The sequence below is a fragment of the Schistocerca serialis genome, chromosome 9 (assembly GCF_023864345.2).
Source record: "Schistocerca serialis cubense isolate TAMUIC-IGC-003099 chromosome 9, iqSchSeri2.2, whole genome shotgun sequence".
Classification (NCBI taxonomy): Eukaryota; Metazoa; Arthropoda; class Insecta; order Orthoptera; family Acrididae; genus Schistocerca; species Schistocerca serialis.
This window is the reverse complement of record NC_064646.1, coordinates 532,857,328-532,879,700: the sequence shown is the minus strand read 5'-3', so window position 1 is coordinate 532,879,700 and position 22,373 is coordinate 532,857,328. Positions and strand designations below refer to the sequence as shown.

At 41.8% G+C, this 22,373-nt stretch overlaps 1 protein-coding gene across 2 annotated transcripts in view; it reads right to left on the bottom strand.

The window, feature by feature from the left end:
* Nucleotides 1-22,373, bottom strand: part of LOC126418889 (molybdenum cofactor biosynthesis protein 1-like) — a 330,883-nt gene that overhangs the window by 124,237 nt on the left and 184,273 nt on the right. The window lies entirely within an intron of this gene.

The window sequence follows — 22,373 nt, the reverse complement described above, 5'->3', positions numbered from 1 at the left end:
CTAACACACAAATTCTGAGGCAGTTGCTACCTTTGCCTTACACGTCTAATTGCGGTTATCTCTTTTTATTGATTGCTGATTTTCAGTACTTTGTCACACGCAAAGCTGATGGTTAACATTCACAACAATCCTCACTGCAATCCATGGTTGTTGCTGGCCGACACGGTTGACGTGAAACACGTAATTCGGCACTTGTCACTTTCTGTTTCTTATCACTCGCGAATCGGCATTAGTGAGAGTCAACCCCACGACGATCAGGGGGACGTGCTCACTTGTCATACTCCAGTGAATTTTACCGTTTACAACTCACTCGACCACCATTCTTGCCCGTCTTTTCCGCTCTACTTCTCACTCGACACTCTACCATACTACTGCGCACTCAGCACTAGTCTCACTGCCTACTGCAGCGCTCGACAATCTACTCCTGTTGGCTATCGACCTGGGCATCAGATACTAGCATCAATGTTTGTTGGATCACGGATCCCTTACAGTGTTCAAGACAAGTTCTTTGAACCTTAATGATCTGTGATGATTCTTTTCTTTCCTAAGCTAAGGTCGAAAATCTGGGGAGGGGCGGGAGTCAGCACACCCTGTTCTGGTCACTGCCAGCTTTCTTGACCTCAGAGTCACTACGTCTCACTCCAACAGTTCCTCTATGGGCATCACAAGGCTTGGTGCACCTCGTTCCAGTCCTCCCACCAAGGAAAACCACGGGCAGTACTATGGGTGAGTCACAGCTGAGCAGCTGCCTTCCCCCTGTACCTGCAGTAGCTGCGAGAGGATATTTGTGTTACACATACGCTAAAACTGGCGTAGATGCCACAGGACACTTTTTGGAGTGTCACTAACAAGCACACGCTGCTACACACTTGACAGTGCTAGGTGGCCAAGAGTTCTGGCTCAAAGTTCCTGCAACTGTGGTTGGAACTTCCCCAGTGTGACTCTCCCATTCTTTAATAGGGTATTTCAGTGTCCGGGGCACGTTCACATTGGACAACACTGTCCAGTACAGGCTGCTGTCTTCCACCCGTGCTCTCTTGCACTGAGCATTGCATCTTGCACAAGTGAGTCATAAGGACTCCCCTCTTCTGTATGTACACTAAAAAAGCAAAATTGTCTTTTCAGACGAAAAAGTAAAACTGTCTCATACCCACATTCTATCCTTAAAAGTATCCTTATGTCTGGGAGACGCAGATCCACCGAGCAGATCCCACCCGACGACCCGTAGCAAGACTGCAGCACAAGAGGCAGGAGTGCCATCTGTTCCCTTCGACGTTTCTGTCTTGCTTTGCCACCTATCAGTAAGTGATGAACCAGCTAAATCTGGACTTTGCTGCCACAAATCAAGAAGCAATGGCTCGGAGACAGCATGAGCTCATTGTCCAACTGACGTGTGGACATTGGGCATTGTTCAAGGAAATGCTTGAAAAGTCATATCCCACAAATTCCCAAAATTACACAAAGCAGGAAACTTGTTGAAGCTGTCAAAGCCCTTACCACCGCAGTTCAGGATGCAATAGCAGGTACCATTAAGGTACTTATACCACAAGAATGCTCAAATGGCCCTGCTCCCAGAAATACAGGGGCCAATGTCAATGAGAGATCATCTCGGGAGATACTGGCTGTACAAACAGCATATTAGCAGGCTCCAGGGGATCATACAGGCTAAATTAAAACTTTTAAAACCACAAACTGGGACAATACACTCGCAGGGCTGCACACCACATCACCTGGAGTGTGGCAAATAGCTGTCCACTCCACCAAGAAGAAATACTACACTCCAAGTTTACAAATACCTTACAGACCAGCATTCTCCATGGAGGAGAAGCATGAGCTGATGACCAGAACACTAGCAACATCATTCACACTGAATCTGGCTCCTTCCAATCCAGCACTGCTACTTGAAATGGACCAGGAGGTTACACGGCTTGTAACCCAGCCCAAGTGCAATGTAACAATACATACTGCTACACATGAAATTACACAGGTTATTAAGCACAAAACAGCTAGAAAAGCTCCTGGTCCCAATCACTTTCAAAACCGTGTCACCCAGGAGTTCACGAATAAAGCTATAGAGCATCTCACACATATGACGAATACCATTCTACAACATCAACACTTCCCTGTCCTGATGTTCAGGATGCCAGGGAAATACCACTCCCTACCACAAAATTACGGAGCCATCAGCCTGCTGAGCTCCCTGAATAAGATTGTTGAGAAGATGATTCTCAAACATCTTACTATGCACTGCAACACCAATGACTCACTGAGACTGGAGCAATTTGGATTCAGCAATCACCACTCCACAACACAACAACTCCTCCATGTAGTAGTACATATTACACACACCCCCAACACCAACAAAGCTACAGGAGCGCTGATCCTGGTCTTCAGTCATCAACGGCACAATCGTCTCATTCGCAAACTCTGCACTGCTAGTCTCTCCGACGAGCTCGTACATCTTACACACTCATATTTCACCCACAGAAGCTTCAACACCGACATTCAGGGCAAACAGTCAACACAACACAGTATACAAGTGGGAGTACCCCAAGGCAGCATCCAAGGGCCCCTCTAGTTTAATCTCTACGTCACTGACTTTCCAACTGAACAAAACACAATGGCAACCATCTACGCAGATGACACTACCATCCTAGTGCAAGACTGAAAACCATCAGGCATAATTCGCAACTGCAAACAAAACTGCCTAGCTGGAATGACAGTGTGTTAAAGCAAATGCTGACAAGTGTGAAGCAGTTCTGTTCACTGACAAACCATAACAACTGCACAAACATTAAGTGTTCTGGCATACCCACAAGCTCTGGAATGAAAATTAAGATCGCAAGAGCTAAGAAGGCAGTGAACACACCGTCAGCCAATAGCCCACTGGCCAGGACCACACCACGACGGGAGCAGGCCCCTAGACAAAGAGAATATAAGTGCCACTCCTGCCAGCCTCGGCCACTCAGTATTTGGACAGGATTAGGACAGTATACGAACAGGCCTAGCGCTGAATGCTACAATAACAGTTATTAGTGATCCACAAACTGTGTGTCAAACTTGCACGAACATTGTATATAGCAAAGGACTCGCATTTATACTGCATGTCGCCTATTGCTTGCGACACCATTGTAAATTCCAGGTTAAGCATTGTCTAGCTTCTTATTTGTAATAAAAACTATTAATGTTGTTTGCTTGAATTGTTGTATAGCATTTTGAGAATGCAGCATCCTTTAGGCACCCTATACAAGATGAGTGGGCAGGACCCCACATTAAGACTGCAGACAAATAACACTACACACACGCCCAATACGTTTCAGTGTTAAAGTCATATACTTCAGTGACAGGCCAACTGAGCAAATGCAAGGCTCAAACAGTGTTACTCTAAGCTCAACAGGTAAAGCACACTGAATAGGAGGGTATCGAGGTCCGTGTACATGATACTGATTAGACCCATGATGATACATGCAGCTGCAGTCTGGGGTTACGTGGCTCTGACCGCCTGTGCTGCCTACCGGTGATACAGAATGAAGTGCACCACAGTCCACACACACTGTCGACCTTCACAGAGAATACTGCCTTGAAACTCACACACAGATATTCAAAAAACTCACCACACGACTGTACAGGAACTTGAGACACTCTGACAATCACTTCATTCTTAACCTGGGAAACTACGACCACAACCACAGGTGAAAACACAAATGCTGAAAAACACTTCTATCTAGGGACAATTAATCACCTGTTGACAGCACAAGCTCACAGACAAAATAAACACTGGTGAATCCCTGCATTACAGCAAAACTAAATGGCATTGCCAGCTGCAAATATCTAGCTGACCAACTGGCAATACGGGAAAGCAGTATTGCACACTAAACATAAACATATCCAGCCAAACCTCTTTATGGCCAATTGACCACTCATATAACGACCTTGGCATGTTACAAGTACAGATGCTGCAGGTGGCCCAGGAGACACTCAGGTGCATAGCCCAGGAGTACCCCTCCTCAATAGGACTGACACTTGTAAAGAGTGTTTTAAGCTGCGACAATGGTATCGAGCATCGCACAATACCCAAAACTAACAACAACCTCACCCTTGAAGACAGAAAGAAACTGCTACTGCTCTTACTATCTGTCCAGACTATTGCAGAAGTTCTTTTCCTTTGGTGCTTGCCTCGGCACTTTTCTCCCTCTGCCCTTAAAACTGCTACCTTCTGCTCACTTCTCGACCACTTCTATCACCTCAAAGTGACTGTATAAGTGGGTAATCCTACGGACAACATCATGACCTCACATCCTGTGCACTTCTCAATTGTAACGAAGCTAACGGAGGTGATGATAGAACTTTGGTGATGGTCACCATGTCAGTGTGGGTGTGGAGTAGCTTCGCCCTTTAAAGAAAAAGGCATTACCACGAATTGGACCTGGGTCCTCCACATAGCAGCAAGATATGCTGACCTCTGAGCTGCTCAAATGGACAAGAGAGAATTTAGCATTAATTGCAAAGTTTGCAACCATAACAATCACAATATAAATAATTTCCATAGAGAATATGCATTGAAGCTTAGGGTTAAGAAAACTGTTTTATATTCAGGTGCAACACCCTTTTAACATCTGCCAGCCAACATTAGGAGCAATCTGGAAATCCCCAAATATTCAAAATTAAAGTAAAAAATGTTTTATTAGCCAGTCCACCAATAATTAACCTGGATATGTGAATTTACCTACCTGTCCCACCTCAGATACACAACACACAAACACTTTCTAACAGAAAACCATATTTAGCAATGCAACATATTCTCTAGGAGCAGAGAGGAATGGTAGATGGTTTACTCCACAGAGGGAAGCTGGCAGCAGCTTTGGAAAACCTTTTGAAGTGGTGATTCCATCATAATAATAGCCTATGTGCAGGTACGGTTGGTTCTCCATGGAACAGAAACTACTGTACCGGTCCCAACGTGGCATTGACAGCATAAAGGGCATTGCACAGGAAGGAAGTATATGAATTTATCAGAATAAGTTTAGATGACAGTGTCCTGTGTAAAATTAAATGCCCATTTAGCATGAAGTATTAAATCAAAATAGTGGCAGAGCAGTTTAAGTAGCAGAGCATTGGCTTTTTTCAAGTAGTTGTTTCTCTGTATATTTATAAAAATAAAATGATGTAGAACTAATCCCCTTGAATAATGATTAATGTGAGCAGATTAGTAGTAGATGAAAATGGTTGTTAGTAGTTCAGTGGCACTTCTCACTTACTCGTTTTACACCCCTGAAGGCTCTCATCGGTGATGGAGCTGTTGGAATATTACATGTGCATGAATGGCTGAACTCGATAATTTTCAAGGTATTCAATATTCTTGTACAGTGCATTCAAAACAAAGTTATATAGAAATGAAGGGGGATGTGTACTTCATAAACTGGTTTGACAACAAGCACACAACGAAGCAGTGTGATGTAGCTTACTCAAGCACCTCAGTTTTGCAGGAGACCCTGAGGCAACAAGTACACACATCATGTTTGCTCACAGTTTTTTATTGCCTGTGCTCGAGCACAGTATGAAATGTATTAATTTTTATGGAGTCAGCTATCCGTCCAATTTCCTTTCTAGAAGTGGAACAAAATGAATAATATTTTTCAAATACAGTGCTTAAAAAAGTTTCACACTGCCCCCACAGCTTGCATACTTTGTTTTTAACCCATTTGTGGGCACATTTTTTGTAGCAGCCCTGTAAAGTTAATTGTTTTGGTATCATTTTTGAAGTGTCAACTACATTTAATTTTTGATTATTTTATTTTTGTGATTTAGGAGCAAAAAACTATAGTGGTAAGTATACTTCCCACTGTCTTTAGTAAGCTGTTAAGAGTTACTACTACATGTGAAAAAAAGGAATTTTCTGTTTTTATTTGACTATCTATTTTACAATCCTAGAAACTTCATTTAACACTACTTAAAGAAACGAGCTGAGACAAGTCACAACAGCATATATTGCAGAATGAAACAATGTGTTCTGTTGTAACAAGTGACAACAGCACTGATATCATGACAAACAGACACCACTTGTTTAGCATATTATCACAAAAGGTCAACCACATCCAGAGGAGGTACAACATTTTCCCAAGAGCAGAGTAAAACAACTAAATTAGTGGTAAGTATGGTCAGTTGGTGGTAAGTATCTTTTCTGCAGTCAAAAAAAAAAATTAATTTTGTGGTAAGTATATTCCCCTTGTATCATGGAAAAATTACTTTGGTAGCAAGCATACTTCCCAGTGGCCTTCAAAACAACATTATTTGGTGGCACATATATTTGCAACTGCTTCTGAAAGGAACTACCACTTCTGCATGCTCCTGGCATCCAGTGATAGTCCGCTGCACCAGTTTACTTTCTTTTTGTTATGAAATATAGCTTTTAGTGCTGTGAGAAATATACAGCCCACCAAATAACAGTGTTTTAATGGCTCTAGGAAAATATGCTTTCCATCAAAATAGTTTCTCAAAATGGTTTGGGAAGTACACTTACTGTATTTACCCGAATCTAAGCCGCACTCGAATCTAAGCCGCACCTGAAAAATGAGACTCGAAATCAAGGAAAAAAAATTTTCCCGAATCTAAGCAGCACTTGAAATTTGTGACTCGAAATTTAAGGAGGAGAAACATCTTAGACCACATCTCCAAACCGAAACAAAGTTGGTCCATTGTAATATGAGACAATTTAGGTCGAATGAATGATGATACAGCTACAGTAGTTTGGTGCGTGTGGTAAACTTAGCAGTTAAGCTTTACCATGTAGTCATTGCTATGTGTCAGGCTCTCCGTCCATATTTATACTAGAGAGCCATTTTCACGTGCTTCGTCTGGTTTGAATTGATTGCTTATTTTTCTTTGATCTGATAAGTGCCGTTCTCTTTGTTATAGGTGTTTCCATCACTCTAAGCTCAAAATGCATTATAGTACTGTGCCATGCATTGTTTGTCGCATTCTGATTATGCGTGTTTACGGCCTGTCGCCGCTCGCGGGATGGCTTGCTTTTGCGCACGCTACCGCCGCTTACAATTAAAAAAAAAAGAGAGAGAGGAATCGTCTCATCAGCGAAACAATGGCAAGAGACTGCTATTTGTTGTTAGTTACACTGCCGCTTTCTTTGATAATGATCAACAAGAACCATATAATAGACTGCATATTATAGATGTTCCAAACGAAAGTTTAACGAAAAAGTTTCTCCATTTGAAAATTTTTGCAGACGCCTCTTGCACAGAAATTAGAGCCATCTTAGGGTTAAAAATCTAGTCAGTTGCCATGCTTCATTTCTGACTGTATCACTATTCAGCATAGGAATAATACAAATATAAACATGACATGATATATATATTCTTCCGCGTTTGCTGTTGTCTCACTCTAGTTTCGTAGTTTATTAGGAAGACAGGATTTAAATGAGATAGCAGGAAACACGTAGGAATACATGGCAAAATGTTTACATTCGTATTATTCTTATGGTGAAGAGAATACTGCAAGTGATTCACAATTCATAAAAGTTGCTATTAACAACCATCTCTTGTCACAGGTAGGACAAAAATTCAGAACGTAGACTTGGCCATATTGACAAACATCCCAAACAGTCTTCCAGTCGGATTTTCAAAGTACATTGAAAGGCTGCAACATTCAGAGATGAAGAATACGGGATTTGTATTTACTTCATTGGATAAAGTATGAAAATGCAGTGGTCGAAACTCGGGGCAGAGAAAAAAGCTCTGTTTTTTTTTTAGTTTGTTTACTGACGCATAGGTTTTGGCACCAGTATTTATCTTTGTGCCTGAAAAGCATGCCTGTGTAGTGCTACATATATTCGACAGCAGAAGTTAGTTGTGGCGGCACCTACCAACATTTTTCAGAACTTCCGCTTACTTTGCACTTGATTCTAAGCCGCAGGTGGTGTTTTGGATTACAAAAACCGGAAAAAAGTGCAGCTTAGATTCGACTTAGTGGTTTTACAAAGCTTTTGGGAATATATATTACCATCTGTAGATGTACCTGCTATCTTGTGATAGTACACTGTACCAGATGCATAAAAATTGCTGCAACAAACAGTTTTTGTTTATTGTCAGATCACTACTATCATCACTTGTGTAGTTGGAAAAAAAAATTGCCTCATTTTCACAGAGGAAATATAGCAGCTCACAAAAGGGCTCTAGGAGAAATACACTACCACTACAGTTTTTGTCCTAAACCACAAAAATAAAATTACAAAAATAAATAAATAAACAAACTGATCACATGTCCAATATAACATTAAAAAATTTGACTTTGCAAAGGGATTAAAGCGTTGATGCTTAAAGACTGCCCAAGCACTGTTACTTTACAGTAAGAATGTTTGTCAGCATGGAAAGTTACCACACAATTGGCAAACGCTACAGCGGCGTCATATGAACATTCCACAGCCTTTGCAGTAACAAAATGTTAAAAATCAGCACTACAGAGATTGCTCAGAGCCAACAACAACTGACGACTGCTAACTTCAAATTATAGCTGACAGGTAGTACCTCGGGAACTTACTGTAACTGCACTGTGACTTTTTTTGCAGATAATGGGGAGAGCTGTGTTGACTCACACGGTACACAACCATCTCGACACATTCAGTGGGGTCTCTAGGTGTCCATTATGTACTACAGTACAAACCCCCGCGGAATGTAGTGCACAAAGAATTGTGGTGTACTTGGAAACCGGTGGATGGAAAGCGACATTCTTTTTGAGGAGCACTAGTGAGAAAATTTAGAGAAATGGCTGTTGACGCTGACTGCAGAACAATCTACTGCGACTAATGTACATTCCATGTAAGGGCCATGAAGACAAGTTTAGAGAGATTAGGGCTCATTCAGAGGCATATAGACAAGTCATTTTGCCCTCACTCTGTTTGTGGTGCAACAGGAAAGGAAATTACTAGTGGTGATACAGAGTGTCCTCCAGCGGAACTTGGATCAGTGGTATTGTATTCCTTTCACAATATGTGAAGCATTTCTTTGATACCTGATGATCCTTGTAGAAGGGTGCGGAAATGGCCAGGTACCAATGAATGTCTCAAGTGTGAAGACCCACAGATTCAGCACATAGTTGAGTCAGTCTGGTTTTGGTCTGGTGTCACCTATGGATATCAAATGCCTCTAATAACTAGTAAGTATAATTTGAGAGCTGTGCAGTATCAGAACTGAATCCTCCAACCTACTGTCTAGTCAACATAATGTCAAAATTTCAGCAATGGGTCTCTCGACAAATAGTGCACTATGGTATAGGTCCTGTTCTTAGCATGCATTTATTGTAATTTCCTGCTTAATGCAAAGTCCTAAGCAATTGGAAAAAAGCACGGTAATTCCTGTATATAAGAAGAGTAAAACAACAGACCCACATCATTACAAACCAATATCCTTCTGCTTCTGTTCACAAATCAGCACAGATTTAGAAATCATCATTCGTGTGAAACTCGACTTGCCCCTTTCTCACAAGATATCCTGCAAATCACGGATGAAGGGAATAGGCAGATACCACATTGTTATTTCCAGAACGTGTTTGCCACAGTGTGCCACTGCAGACTGTTGATGAAGGTCTGAAATTACAGATTAGGTTTCAAGATATGTGAATGGCTCGAGATGACTTCTCGTGTAGTAGAAGCCAGAATGTCGTCCTTGATGGTGAGTGTTCATCAGAGGCAGGGGTATTGGGGTTATTCTCAGGAGTGCCCCGGGGAAGTATGATAGGATCACTCTCATTCTCTATACAGGGTGTTACAAAAAGGTACAGCCAAACTTTCAGGAAACATTCCTCACACACAAATAAAGAAAATACGTTATGTGGACATGTGTCCGGAAATGCTTAATTTCCATGTTAGAGCTCATATTAGTTTCGTCAGTATGTACTGTACTTCCTCGATTCACTGCCAGTTGGCCCAATTGAAGGAAGGTAATGTTGACTTCGGTGCTAGTGCTGACATGCGACTCATTGCTCTACAGTAATAGCATCAAGCACATCAATACGTAGCATCAACAGGTTAGTGTTCGTCAGGAACGTGGTTTTGCAGTCAGTGCAATGTTTACAAATGCAGAGTTGGCAGATGCCCATTTGATGTATGGATTAGCACTGGGCAATAGCCATGGCGCGGTACGTTTGTATCGAGACAAATTTCCAGAACGAAGGTGTCCCGACAGGAAGACGTTCGAAGAAATTGATTGGCGTCTTAGGGAGCACGGAACATTCCAACCTATGACTAAGCGACTGGGGAAGACCTAGAACGACAAGGACACCTGCAATGGATGAGGCAATTCTTCATGCAGTTGACGATAACCCTAATGTCAGTGTCAGAGAAGTTACTGCTGTACAAGGTAACGTTGACCACGTCACTGTATGGAGAGTGCTACAGGAGAACCAGTTGTTTCCGTGCCATGTACAGCGTGTGCAGGCACTATCAGCAGCTGATTGGCCTCCACGGGTACACTTGTGCGAATGGTTCTCCAACATTGTGTCAATCCTCATTTCAGTGCAAATGTTCTCTTTACGGATAAGGTTTCATTCCAACATGATCAAATTGTAAATTCTCACAGTCAACTTGAGTGGGCTGATGAGAATCTGCACGCAATTGTGCAATCACGTCATCGACACATATTTTCTGTGAACGTTTGGGCAGGCATTGTTGGTGATGTCTTGATTGGGCCCCATGTTCTTCCACCTACGCTCTATGGAGCATGTTATCATGATTTCATACCTGTGCTGCTAGAACATGTGCCTTTACAAGTACAACACAACATGTGGTTCATGCACAATGGAGCTCCTGCACATTTCAGTCAAAGTGTTCGTATGCTTCTCAACAACAGATTCGGTGACCAATGTATTGGTAGAGGCAGACCAATACCATGGCCTCCACACACCCCCAACCTCAACCCTCCTGACTTTCATTTATGGGGGCATTTGAATACTCTTGTCTATGCAACCCCAGTACCAAATGTAGAGACTCTTCATGCTCATATTGTGGACGGCTGTGATACAATACGCCATTCTCCAGGGCTGCATCAGCGCATCAGGGATTCCATGCGACGGAGGGTGGATGCATGTATCCTCACTAACGGAGGACATTTTGAACATTTCCTGTAACAAAGTGTTTGAAGTCATGCTGGTACATTCTGTTGCTGTGTGTTTCCATTCCATGATTAATGTGATTTGAGGAAAAGTAATAAAATAAGCTCTAACATGGAAAGTAAGCATTTTCGGACACATGTCCACATAACATATTTTCTTTCTTTGTGTGTGAGGAATGTTTCCTGAAAGTTTGGCTATACCTTTTTGTAACATCCTGTTTAGACTGGTGGTCCAAAACATTATGACCTGCTTAATAGCTTGTTTGTCCATCGTTGGGACAAAATACATAACTGATTCTGCATATCAGGGATCAGACAGCTTGTTGTTAGGTTTGAGGAGGTATGAAGCATTAGATGTCTACACACAGGTCTTGTAATTCACGTAAATAACATATCACTGATTTGCATACGTGGTAAAGATGCTCGATAGCGATCCAGATGGGTTCTTTTGGTTTACATCAGGCAAATTTGGCCACCAAGACATCAACATGACGTCACTATAATGCTTTTCAAACCTCTGTAGCATGATTCTGGCTCTGAGACACAGACATTTACACTGCTGAAAGATGACATTGCTGACAGGGAAGACATCAAGCATGAAGGGAAATAGGTGATTCACAGCTGTCAGCATGTCTTTGATTACTACAAGCAAGTGCAGGAGAATGTCTCCCAAGCATGATGCTGCTCCCACCAGCCGGCATCCATGGTGTGCTGCACATTTGGAGCTGCCATTCACCTCAATGATGGTTTTTGTGGAGACACCTAGCAACCTAGTGTAGCAAAAATGGGATTCACCCAAAAAGCCAACATTTCCATTGATTGATGGTTTAATCCGAATGGTCCTGTGCCCACTGCAATCACAACTGATGATGTTGTTGGGTAGACATGTGAACATGTAGGAGTGGTCTGCTGCGGAGCTCCGTGTTCCAGAATTTACAATGAACAGTGTGCTATGGAACACTTGTGCGTGCACCAGCATTGTGCTCTTTCAGCAGAGTTGCTACAAATCACCATCTATCCACATTGCAGCCAGACATGCCTCCAAACCCCAAGTACTGTGAAGAGTCATGGATGTCTAACCATTTAGCACCTAGTGATAGATAGCTCATGAACATTTGACCAGCACTGCCGCTTTTGAGATGTGTGTCACAGGCTCAGCATAATAATAATCTGCCATTTATCAAAATCACTTATCTCAACTGATTTCCCCATTTGCAGCCCATATCTTCACTAAAGTGAGCCCCCATCTGTGTCTGCTCTATTTACATATTTTTGTTACTGCATCACATGCCCGCAATGCCACCAGGCAGCATCCAACTCGCAGTGGGCAGTGGTCATAATGTTTTGGCTAATAAGTGTACATTAAGGATCTGACAGCCAACGTGGCCAGCACTATGTGGCTGTTTGCTGATGACGCTATTGTGTATGAGCAAATGTCGCCATTGAGTGACTATAGGAGGATATAAGATGACTTAGACAAAATTTGTGATTGATGAGATGAATGGAAGCTTACTGTAAATATTACAAAAATGTAGGTTAATGCAGATGAGAAGGAAAAAAAAAATCCCATGATGTTTGAATACAGCATCAGTAGTATGCTGCTTGACAGTCATGTCAATTAAATACCTAGGCATAATGTTCCAAAGCAGTAAGACATGAAACAAGCAAATTTGGTTGTAGGGAAGGCAAATGGCCAAATTGGTTTATTGCAAGAATTTTAGGAAAGTGTAGCTTATCTGTAAAGGACGCAACACAAGTGTGACCCATTCTTTAGCATTGCTTGAGTGTTTGGGATCTGCATGACATTGGATTAAAGGAAGACATTGAACCAATTCAGAGATTTGTCACCAGTAAGTTTGACTAGCACATAAGTATTATAGAGATGCTTCAGGAACTCAAATAGGAACCCCTGGAGGGAAGATGATATTCCTTTCACAAAACACCATTAAACTATTTAGGTACCTCGTACTTGAAGCTGACTTTAGGTCGATCCTACAGCGACCAATTTACAATTCACGTAAAGGCCACAAAGACAAGAGAAATTAGGGCTTGTAGAGAGGCATATAGACTATAATTTTTCCTAGCACTATTTGTCAGTGGAACAGGGCAAGAAATTACTAAGGTGGCTTGTGGGGTATGTACGTGATTTTAATCGGCATGATAGATACATTTTTGTACATGTTTACTTTCAAGGAACTTTGTTGTGCTGTTCTTTTTTAATAAAAACAAATACGAAGCTCGTGCTTATTCACTCCATTTCTGGCTGATGAAAGTATCTATTGTAATTATCATCTTTCTCATGTTCCCAGTACCTCGGAAACACTCTGTCAATTGTATTTCTTTTTATTTGGCATTTATGGCGTGGACATCTTGGAATTCACGAGCATCTATTCTGTTATCAGAAACATTACATTCTCTTCAGACCATTCTGCTGCTCAAAGATCTTGAGTTGAAGACAAAAGTTCACTGATGAAACACCAGAATTTAGCTCTTTCTCTCCTGCTCTCACCAATGCAGAGATGATGGAGACTCCGTTTGACAGTTCATCGAAAGACTGATAATGGGCAGAACATGAGTGAACACCTGTCAATGCTAACCATATGCAACATAATGGTGTCTGCTTGTGCTCAGCTACTGTTCAGAGCCACAGAGAATTCTTGTTCATTTGTGTCCGCTCCAGTGAAAAATGAGTTTCAGACCTGCAGTCCAGTCTTTTAAGTTTAGCAGGCAGATGGATCGGTCATGTTTTGGGCCAGTATGGTATACAGATGTCTGACAAATCTCATTTCTAGTGAGGCTATTTGAAGGCTGTGCAATTTGATGACAGGATCCTCGAACCTACTGTCCTGTCATATAGTCAACATTTGGATGATCATTGGTTGTGTTTCAAGATGACAATGCACAAGTACACCATGGGATACGAATGATGGAGGAAATCAAAGTCAAAATGAGGGCAGCTCAGTCTGTATTATTGTAATATATTAGGAGAGAGAGAGTCACGGACATGATATGCGAGTTGAGATGGTAATCACAAAAAGAAATACTTTTTTGCTGTGGCAAGATCTTTTCACAAAATTCCAGTCTCCAACTTCATCCTCCAAATACAAAAACATTTTCATTTTCATAGCACTCACCTTCATAGGGAAAAATGATCGTTATAATAAAACACAACAAATCAGAGATCACACAGAGCAATTTAAGTGTTCCTTTTCCCCACACATTGTTCAAGAGTGGAACAGTAGAGAAACAGTATGAAAGTGGTTTGATAAATCCTCTGTCAGGCACTGAGTTGTGAAATGCAGAGTAGTCATATAGATGCAGACATTTCATATCCCATAAGCACGGTGTTTGTGGTGGTCTAGTGCGTAGCGCACTAGACTCCAATCAGGTGGTCCTGGGCTCGATTACCCATAAAACATAAAAGGTGGGGATTTTTCCTTGTTCCAGTGACTGCAGGATGGCCCCAGGTGACACCAACCTGCTACCAGATGACTCCTGGGGATGTTTCCCAGGGGTAAAACGAAGCTGGGGCGATAGGCCATAACCCTCTCCCTCCTAGTGCCACGGTGAACAAAGGCTGCACCCTACCTGCTGTCAGGACAACATCCTAGTCACTGCCTGCCATCATAGACCTTACTTTAACATTTATGTTGTATGTGTCTGAAAAATTACTTTAACACAGAACAAATACGGAAATGAACAAGACCAGAATAATTAACATATTCTGTTGGATTTTCTGTTGCGGCTATATCATAAATTAAACAACAACAGAAAGACATCTTCAATCAATTTTCTAAAATTTATGACATAAAAATATTGTATAAATCATTAAAACTCTACTGTACTCTATCGAAATTGTAATACCCCTGGGTAGATGCCAACGTTAGCATGCAGCTAGAGCCAGTGTTGACATGGTTTTTAGGCTATTGTCCACATCCGACTAGATGAATAGCAGACTGGTATGCACACCCCACATCAGTTACATGATCCTCAAACATTTTGAAAACATTCTCACACTTTCACACACGATAATATTAGATACATACAGATACAGGGTACATAACTTTCATCCTGGTGTGGGTTGGAAGGGGGGAGGGGAGGGGGGGAGGTGGCATGGAAAGGGCATCTGGCCACAATTTACCACTAATACTGCCAAATCCACATTAACATGCTGAGACTGTGATAGCAGGGGATAAAGTCTAAGAAAAAGAAAAAGTAAAATGTATCAAAGTTGTGAGGTAAAAGTCTGTGCCCACTGCCAGAAGAAAATTCACTCCAGATTTAATGTTGCAACAGTGCATATGGAGTACATGAAATGATCACATTTACAGATCAATACTGCAAATGCTTCTCAGCTAGCATGTATCGACCCGTGCCAAAACACACACATTAGTATGTCGTGTAGCCCTCACTGGTGACAATGCAGGCACTGACTATGGCATTCAGTCGATAGTACAGATGGCAAAAACTGTCCTGAGATAAATTATGTCACACATGCTCAATCTGTTCACATAGTTATGTAAGAGTTGTTGGTTGACAAGTTGCACGAGTCACTTCTCATCCCATGTTCCCACATGTGCTCGGTTGGAGACAAACTCATAGAACATGCTGGCCCGGGAAGTCACTGCTCATCTTTCGGAGAACACTGAGATTCGTGGGCAGCGTGTGGGTCAGCACCATACTGTTGGAACAGTACATTACCTTCCAGTTGCAAGAATGCAAAAATAACAGGTGTAACATCATTCTGCATGTACCAAGTGCAGAAACACCACAGACGAATGAGAGTTGTAGTTTATCGCACCCCAGACCATAAGGCGTGGGGTGGGGCCACTGTATCTTGGACGAATGCACTCTACAAGAGAGTGCTCACCAGATTTATGTCATTTGCTGATATGACCATCACTTGTGTGCGAGCAGAATCTGCTTTCATCACTCACGACCATGGCGTGCCATGCCATCCTCAAAGAGATCCTCTGATGGCACCACTCGAGCCATGCATGTCAGTGCTGAGGCACGATTGGAAGACGGGATAGATGTGTGCACGTCCGTAACGCAACTGGCAATAACTGCTTTGCAACAGTTTGTGTTGACACATCTGGGGCTCACAAGACCTTTTATCTGTGCTGTGGTAGCCGTACGATCTCCAACTGCTGCCCTTTCAGTACAACAATCCTAGTGAGCATCTGTGCTGTGTGGATGTCCAGAACCTCGACTACGTGTGTGAGAATGTTCACGTGACTACTGATACTAGCAACGTTGCATAACTGACGCAGCACGTCCAACTTGTGTGGCAATTCCCCCGAAAGGACCATCCTGCCACTCGGAAGCCCACAATTTGACCCCTTTTTAAACTCACTCGTTGGCTATAAGAATCACGAGTGTGCCTTCCTGGCATGGTTGCCTGCTTGCTTCACACGTCTGCATCACACTGGCTGTGAGCATTTCCTATTAAAGGGTAGACACATATAGCACTCTGATAGCTATGCCATTACACTATCTGTTGGCGGATGACACTGAAACCATTGCCAGTACATCTACTATTCCCAGGTGACATGTGTTGTCATCAGAACAAAATTGACATTGTATTTCCAGTTGTACAATATAAGCTGTATAAGCAGAAACATGTTACTAAAAAGATGCTAGCCTTACATTATTCTTGCACATTATCATTATCTTTGATGTTAATAGGACCAGAAACATGAAAAATGCAATATCGAAAGTGAAGTTCATGGGAGAGATCTATGAACCGTTCAAAGTAAAGACAGGAGTGAGGCATGAGGATGGCCATCACCTACTCTATTTAACTCAGTTTTGGAGAAAATAATCAGGACATGCGACAAAAGAGACAGATGGGTGAAGACTGAACCGTTGCCCTCCAAGTGCCGTGCCAAACAAAGACTGCACTCTACGTGTAGTCAGATCATGTCACACACCACACCATGGCTTGCGGAATATATATGCACATGTAGATAAAATGTCTGGCCTTTGCTGATAATATAGCCATAATAACAAATAACGGAAAAGAAGACAAAAAAGCTCTACAAACTCTTTATCAAATCTCAATCAATATGGGACTACAAATCTCACATGAAAAAAACTTGTACATTGACACAATGTAAAGAGACAGACACCCACTGGTAACAAAGTATGGAAAGATATCACATGAACAAAGTTTCCAGTGCCTGGAAGAGATTACACAGAAAATAAGACTGAACTCAACATCCAATGAAAAAAGAATCACAAAACTACATAAGGTATTCAGACTTATATGGAACAATTATAACAAAACAAGTTTTTCCATCAATGCCAAATTAAGACACTGTAGTACAGTAGTTAACACAGGCCTTGTACACCTCAGAACAACAGCAATGAAGGGAAGAACAAAAATCAAAGAGATGGAAAAACAGAAGGAAAGATCTACAGGCCAGTTCAGAGAGAAGGGATCTGGATAAACATATTGACAAAAGAACTGTATAAATACAAACAGAGGATTAAAAACAACACCAGGTAAAGAAGGACAAGGTTCTAGAGACACATACAAATTATGCACAAAAACAGACTTACCAAGAATATTTTTTATATAGTTATGGCCAATAAAGTGAAAACCAACTGGGTATAGGAAACCATGGAGGACCTCAAGAAACAAAACATCTCCACAGAAGACATCACAGACAGGAAAAAATACAGAGTAAAAAACTGGAAAACAGAAATTTCAGCAGATATTGAAAGAGAAGAAAACGGGGAACGACGGTACAGAAGAGAGGAAGAGGAATCACAATGAATATATGAGAAGTTTTTGAAAGCCAAATGAAAGAGACAGAAAAAAAGCCTTGAAAATTGATGGTGCTTTACTGCTCTCCTTAAGGGGGTATTAATTAACAATAATTCAATATAATAATAATAATAATAATAACAATAATAATAACAATAACAATAATAATAATGACACTGTCTCTGTCTCAAGAAACTGATCTTCGAAGATCAGCTGAAGTTATCTCCCATGTCTTACTCTGCCTCTGTCCATGTGAATAACAGTAAAATTTAGGCTTATTTGGGAAAACAGCACCAAAGAAATTGTTTATTACAAATGGAACAACAGTATTATAGATTGCACATGACAAAGATTTATTGTCACAAATTGATGTTATCACCACTCTTGATAAATCCTGTTAATACAGTACAATAAAAAATAACAACACCCGATAAATCTCTGTACACACGCCACATTACCATAAGTGAAAACTACATGGAGTGGAAAGAGGGAGATACTACGATGCAAAATTGTTTCCATCTTATGACCTTTTTGTTGTTGCTGTGGTAGTCTGAAGATTGGTTTGCTGCAGCTCTCAATACTAATCTATCCTGTGCAAGCCTCGTCACCTCCACCTCTACATATCTATTACAACACCCACCCGTTTAAACCTGCTAGTTGTCGTGAAGTCTTGATCTATTTCTACAGTAGCCACCAAGGAAGAGCCTACAGCTTTGATTCAACCCCCTCCCCCCCCCCCCCCCCAGTCATACCCTCATACCTCCCTAACTATGCTTTGTTCGATACTCCATCTTCCACAATCGCAACGAATTCCTCCATCCTCCATGAGATATATACATCCTAAACACCAATCCTGTAAAACTGTTGTCAACCTTTCTGCCACAACTCTTAGTCCTGCAGAAGTATTGGTACTTTCTAAAGGCCTCACCTTTAGCCCAAAACCTAAATTCAAGTGTGCTGGACTTGTAAAGGAACTTCTTTCCTTACCTAATCTCTGCAGCTGAAATTTCTTCAATGTGCATTAGGGAGGTATGAGGGTATGACTGGAAGAGGGGGGGGGGGGGGGGGGGGGTTGAATCAAAGCTGTAGGCTCTTCCTTGGTGGCTAGTGTGTGTGTGTTGGAAGGGAAGGGGTATAAAAACCGTTGAAATAGATCAAGACTATGCTACAGACTGAACGCTGAAAGGCATAATCAGTCTTAAATGATGATGATGATGATGCATCCCACTAATAACAGCCAACAAAAACCTCACATAGAACCTTGCTTAAAACAGTTCCAGCCTCCCTCCCACCCTGAACCTCCCATTCCAGCCAGTCATCTCTTGGTTATCTTTCAGGAATTCGTCACTTCTAACTCGGCCTTACTTTCCTTTCCTAAATCCTCCCTAATGAGAGCAACATCACTCCTATGTAACACACAGCTACCCATATCCTGAAAATCAATCTGTGCCTTATCATCTTTCCTACAGATAAAAGCTTCATCACAGTGTTCATGAATCATAGTGACTATGTGGCTGAGAGTCTTCACCAACTTTCTAACACCTCTGCATACAAACCTTACAACCATGATCACATCCTAGAATTCCAACAAGACTCCAGCAGCTCTCCAAGACCATAAGTCCATCCCATAACTTGACTCCTGGATCTATCTCCCTCCTCACACCACTCCTTCCTTTTTACCTATTCGCCAAACTACACAAACCCAACTACACAGATCTCTCCACTTGTCCAACTGTGGCTGGGTACAATCCTCCCACTGAACATCACATGCAAACCATTGTCTGTAACCTCCCATCCTACAGTGAAGACAATGCTCACTTCCTTCACGGCCTTTCTGCATTTCCTGTTTTGCTACCACATGACTCCTTGCTGGTTACTATGGATGCAACATCATTTTACAACATCCCCCATGCCCATGGTCTCACTTTCCAAACATCCTCCTGATACCAAACCCACCACCTCTTTCCTAATCCCCTTACCCAATCACATCCTGACCCACAATTATTTCACTTTCGAAGACCAAGTCACAGGGTGAAATGCCTAAAGCTCTCACCACAAGTATGAAGTGCTATTGATTTGCGGCTTTGACAGAATGGATTGGTAGTCAGGGACTCATTATTGTTACCCAATCAACAGATTGTAAAAATCCTTTCTTGTGCAGATGTACACTTTTTAAATGAAACTGTGCTTACTGACATTAACAAACTAAAAATATGGTAAATCAGAATGTCAGTGGGGTTTGTTGCAGGATTCTAGCACAAGTTGTCAATGAGATACAGTATTTTTAAAAGTTTCCACACCAATACTAGTTTGTGCCACTCAATCTGGGTAGTTGCTAGGTATGATGTTGTTTGCTTACAGTGTGTTTGTGTGTGTGTGGGTAGTTGCTCGGTATGATGTTGTTTGCTTACAGTGTGTTTGTGTGTGTGGGTAGTTGCTAGGTATGATGTTGTTTGCTTACAGTGTGTTTGTGTGTGTGTTCCTCGAGTGCATTGTGACTTGCAAGTCAATAAGTGTGTGACAGTCCAATCAGTAGGTCGTGAGTGGACGATGGGATCTACCAACGCATAAAAAGGTGACATGCTCATGGTGTATGGAGAGTGTACGAAGAATGCAGTTCATTCTTGTACAGTATATGCGGCAATAAATCCCAATAAATGTCAAGCATCTCAGCAATCATTTATCAACCTCTTCAACCAGTTATGTGGAAGTCATAGCCTAACTCTTAGCAACATAACAGATGAAACAAGTAGTTGATCCACATGTTACCTCTTCCACAATCGCATGTGGAAATGGCATTAATCGGGCAAGTGTCCTATGCATTCTCCATTGATATAGGTTTATCCCTTTCTATAAAGAGCTGCATGGAATTGATCAAGAGAATTGTGTTAACTTCCATACATGGGCATTAAGACAGGATACTCCAGATGTATCATGTATCTTGTTTAGTGGTGAAGGAAATTTTAACAATCGTGGCCTGGTAAAGTGCTGAAATAAGCACAATTGGTCTGTTAACAATTCTCTTTGGCTGTGGCAGGTGGAATGTCAGCATCCTTGGAGTGTAAACGTGTGGTGTGGGGCAGTGAACCATCAGCTCATAGGCCCGTTTTTCTTAGAAAGAACACTGAATGCGCACAAGTATCACAGCCTCCTAACAAATCATCTTCCACGGATGCTAGAAGAGATTCCTCTGCAGACTAGGAGCAACTTGTGGTACCAATACGATGGCTGTACAACCCACAGTGCACGAAGTAAAACATGGCTTCACAAACTGTTTACAAATCATTAGATTGGATGCAGAGGACCTGTATCGCGGTTGACCCATTCGCCAAATTTCATGCCTGCAGACTTTTTTTCTATGGGGAAAGCTGAAAGACTGTCTACAAGGGCATACCAACTACATCTGATGATATGCAATGATGTATTACTGCAGCCTGTCAGATTGTCCCTGCTGAAATACTGGTATGTGTGCAGCAGTCTTTCCATACCAGAATGGGAGCATATACTGGTGCTGCCAGTGGTCATTTTGAACACAGCCTGTGATGGTCAATTGTCTCATTACTGGTCACAATCCACATAACTAGTGTATGGACTTGGACTGTTCTTTGGTGTGTGCTACCGCAGCTAATGTACAAGTGTTGGCGTGGGAACTTTACAGCTAATGTACAAGTGTTGGTGTGGGACCTTTTCAAAATATGATATCTCATGAATGGCTCACACTAGACTCCTGCAACAAACACCGCTGATAGACTAATTTACCCTACTTTTAGTTAATACTGATAGGCATAGTTTCATTTAAAAAAGTTTATGTTTGCACAAAAAATGCAATTTCTAATATCACTACAACCTGTTGGTTGGTTACTAGCATAAGCCCCCAACTCCCAATCCATCCTGTGAAAACCACACATCAATAGCACTTTCCATTTCTGCAATGTTTGTGGTGCAGGTTTTAAGTGATTATCCCTGTACAAGCAAATCTGTAGTACTGCCATGGGTACTCGCATGGTGCCATCCTATGCCAGCTTTTGTATCGGCCATCAGGAGAAGTCCTTCCTATCCAGTCAACACCTAAAACCCATTGTCTGATTCAGAGTAATTGAGACATTTTCATGATCTGGACTCATGGTATAGACTGCTTCTTCCATAACCTAAAAACCTACTCCCAAATCATCTTAACCTGATTATTCTCAACTCAATGCACCATATCACTAGACATCGATATCCATAAATACATGTCAAGTGGACCAACCATCAACAGTACCTCCCTCCACTTTGACAGCCGTCACCCATTCCATGTCAAAAAGTCTCTTCCATACAGCCTTGTCACACGTGGACTCGCTATCCCCAGTGGAAAGCAGGAGTTGTCTAAATATGGCAATAGCACTACCAGAGCCACAGTATCCTATCCGTCTCATTCATAAATAGATCTCCCGTGCCATCTCCTCATCTCACACCTGTAACCCTGCTAACCAGACGATGGTCAG